Here is a 3390-nt window from a genome sequence, read left to right as displayed (position 1 = left end):
CCGGGAAAACGACACGGGGATCCCAACCGCCACGGGCGCACCAGCCCCGCCAGGGCGGCCCCCGCGGCGCCCGCGACGCCGGCCGGCCCTTCGGCGCGCGCACACACGCAACAACGCCTCGGCACCTCTCCTCCTCCCAAACGCACGGGCCCGGCCCCCGCCCCGCCGCCAGGGAACCACACGCGACACGCGCCGCGGTGGGGGGGCGTCCGTCCGCGTCTCCTCCGGACACACACAACGGTCAACCCCCGCCCGGGCCCGACCCGGGGGGGCTCGGCAGCCCAAAGGGGGAACGCCCCACCCTTCGGGCCCGCACACCGGCCCCCAACCGTGCCCCGCGCGGCGCGACGCCGGCCGCGACTCAGGACCGGAGCGGAGCGGAGGCGGGGAAACGGGGCACGCCTGGGGACGGGCGGCCGCCCGCCCGTCCCCCCTGGCCCCACTGCCCCAACACGCGCCACGGGAGAACCGCACGCGCAGAAACCACACACGGGCGGCCCCGCGCCAGAACGCCAGCCCGGCCCGGCGGGACCCTCCCCCAACTCGGCGGGGGGAGGCGCGGGCCGCGGTAGGCAAGGGTGAAAAAGCAGCGTGGGGCGCTCCCCCCGCTTCTCCCACCAGAGGGAGGGAGGGAGGCAGGCCCCGTGCCCACACAAACACGCCACAAGTCAGGAGGGGCGGCGGCTGGGGGATCCGGCACCCCAAGGCACCCTCCTCTCGGACCGCTAGAGAAGGCTTTCTCACCGAGGGGCGCATCGTCCCCTGTCCGGCTCGGACGTCCCCCTCCTCGTCGGGACCGCGAGGGCAGCGAGCGGACGGCGGAGCCGAGTCGGCGTGGCGGAGAGTGGGGGGGGCGGGGGTTTGGTCGGCGGCTCAGGGAGCGCCAACGAGGGGGGGGGGCCAACGCGCTAGCGCTCGCGACCGGAGCCGTGAAACAAAGGGAGAACCCGTGCTGCCTCGGGCTCGTCCGTTTGCGCGCGCCTGTCACACGCCGGGGGCGGCCTTCGCCTCACAAGTTTACTTCCGGCCGAGGGCCCGCGGCACCGCGTCGGGACGAGGGCAAGAGACGCCAGCGCGACGCATAGAAGGGCTCCTAAGGCTCTAAACAAAGCTAAAGAGAAACGACAGCACTCCATGACTTCAGCAGGCGGCGGCCGGCTCCAGCGCGAACGCTCCACGAAGGCCCGGGGGGACCCCCGGCCACGCGGCGGGGGCAACAGCGACGGCGGCTGGGCAACCCGCCGCCCCTCCACGCGGGGGCGGGGCAGGCCCGCCTCTGTCCCCCTTTTTCCACGGACCACCACAGACTCGACTCCCCGGGCGCACCGCTACAGCGGCGGCAACCCGGCGGAGGGGGGGTTTCCAGACGGGAAACAGGAAAACGACAGCACCGGCTCGGCCTCGGGCACCTGAGGGACAACCCGGAGCGCTCCAGGGGCACCACAGAGGGCCAGGCAAGGCGCGTGCGCGCTTCAGCGCAGCGCAGCGGAGCGGCTCCCCCCAACCACCACGGGGAGGGAACGCGCTCGCGAGACACAGCCACGGGGGCAAGGTGGAGAGGGTCCACCGCGTCAAGGCAACCACGGGGCCCGCCAGCACCGCGAGGCGAGAAGGCAGGAGCCCCGAAGGTCGGGCCGGGTCCCGCACCCCTTCCCTTCCACACACCGCCACGGGACGGGGAGGAGAGGAGAGAGGCCCGCAGGCGGAGCGAGAAGATCGGTCCCATTCGCCATGAATGTCCGTCCCTCGTCCGGCGCGGCTTAGGACCGGCCCGGGAGAGCGCGACGTCACCACATCGATCTGGCAAAAGGCAAGAGAGGGGCAAGAGAGAGACGACCACCGTGCGCCCGGGAGGGCGGCGGGCGGAGAGAGCACGGCCGCTCGGGCGTCAGGCAGGCAGAGAGCGCCGGGCACGGGCCCGGGCCCAAACCAAATGCCGTTTTTTTTCCCCCCCCGGCGCCGGGAACGAGAGCCGGGCTCGGAGTCGCAGCCGAGGAGCCCCACAGACCCGCCGACGGACAGCGTGTCCACACTAATCTCGTGGCACAATCTGCCGCCTCGGGGCAGAACAATAACGGGTCCCGGTCGCGGGGGCCCAGCCACGGGTCGCGCGGCACCCCGGAACGGAGGCGCGGGCACAGGCCACCGGGCATCGCCCCATCACCCCCAGAGAAGGGGGCGGGGGGGGGGGCCAGAAAGCGATGCCGGGGCCATCTGGTCGACAACCCCCGCCCCCCGCGAGGACCGAGTCCCGTACGACGGGACCGCGGACACGCGTGAGCATGAGGAGAGGGCCGCCCGCGCCGCTCCGAACGCGCTTCCCAACCGGGACTTGGAAAATCATACCGCCGGGGTGCCTGCTGGGACCGGGACCACGGACCCCGACCGCCGACCCACGCCCACCCGCAGGACACGGCTCGCCGCGCTCCCCGACTCGGTAGCGGGAACTCGGGAGGAAAACTTCCGGGTGGGCAGAAACCGAGTCCGACGCCCGAGACGCACGCGTGCCCGCTTCCCGGCCAACCACGCCCTCCGCGGGCCTCCACGCGCGGCCCGTGCCGGTCCCCGCCCTCCCGAGCGGAAACTCGGAACCTCGGCGGGGAAGTCGCGCCCGCTGACCGGGCCGGGACACAGGCGGGAACGCGCCCGGGGGCACGGAAGACCACGGCCGCCGCCCCCCCTCACGTTTCCGGATCGGATCGGATCGGGACTTAGAAGAAAAACGCCTCTGAGGCGCCGCCGGCCCACGGGCCGGCCCCAGGAGCGAACGCGGCCACCCGGGTCGGTCGCCACCTCCGGAGCGGTCGGCGCGCCACCAACCTCTCCCGTTCCCCCGCGGCGGCGGCGGCGGCGGCGGCCGGCCCCGTCCGGTCGCTCGGCGCCCCTCCTCCACCCCCGAGGGCCTGGGGGGGGGGGGGCGAGGAGCGGGGCAGCGCCGGCGAGTGCTGGTCGACCCGTGCCGGCGGCCTCACACGCCGCCGCCGGCTACTCCCTTAACAGTCCTGCAGGTCCAATCTCCGGCCCACGGGCCGCGCGGCGACGCCCCGCCGCCACCGGCACGATGTCGCCGGAGGCGCCCGCCCGCCCGAAGTCACCCGCGGACACCGCGGCCACATGTTCCTCCCTCGTAGCTCCGGAGGGAAGAAACGTTATAAAAGCGGCCGCCAGGTGGCGCCCGACAACCGGCCGCCACGGCAGCGGGACGGATCCCGATCGCGGGCCGGCCACGGTGCCCCGCCGCCCGCCCGGAGGACCGATCTCATCCCGGCACCCCACGTCCTCCTCGGAGCTCCCGGCCGGCACGGCGCGACCGCGGCAGCGGAAGGGGGACTCGGAAGGGAAATCTCGGGCTCTCGGGAGGCGGCGGCGGCGGCGGCGGCGGCGGCGGCG

The sequence above is a fragment of the Furipterus horrens genome, unplaced genomic scaffold (assembly GCF_987537825.1).
Source record: "Furipterus horrens unplaced genomic scaffold, mFurHor1.1.pri manual_scaffold_18, whole genome shotgun sequence".
Taxonomy (NCBI): domain Eukaryota; kingdom Metazoa; phylum Chordata; class Mammalia; order Chiroptera; family Furipteridae; genus Furipterus; species Furipterus horrens.
The sequence above is the reverse complement of the archived record's forward strand: the minus strand, read 5'-3'. Positions refer to the sequence as shown.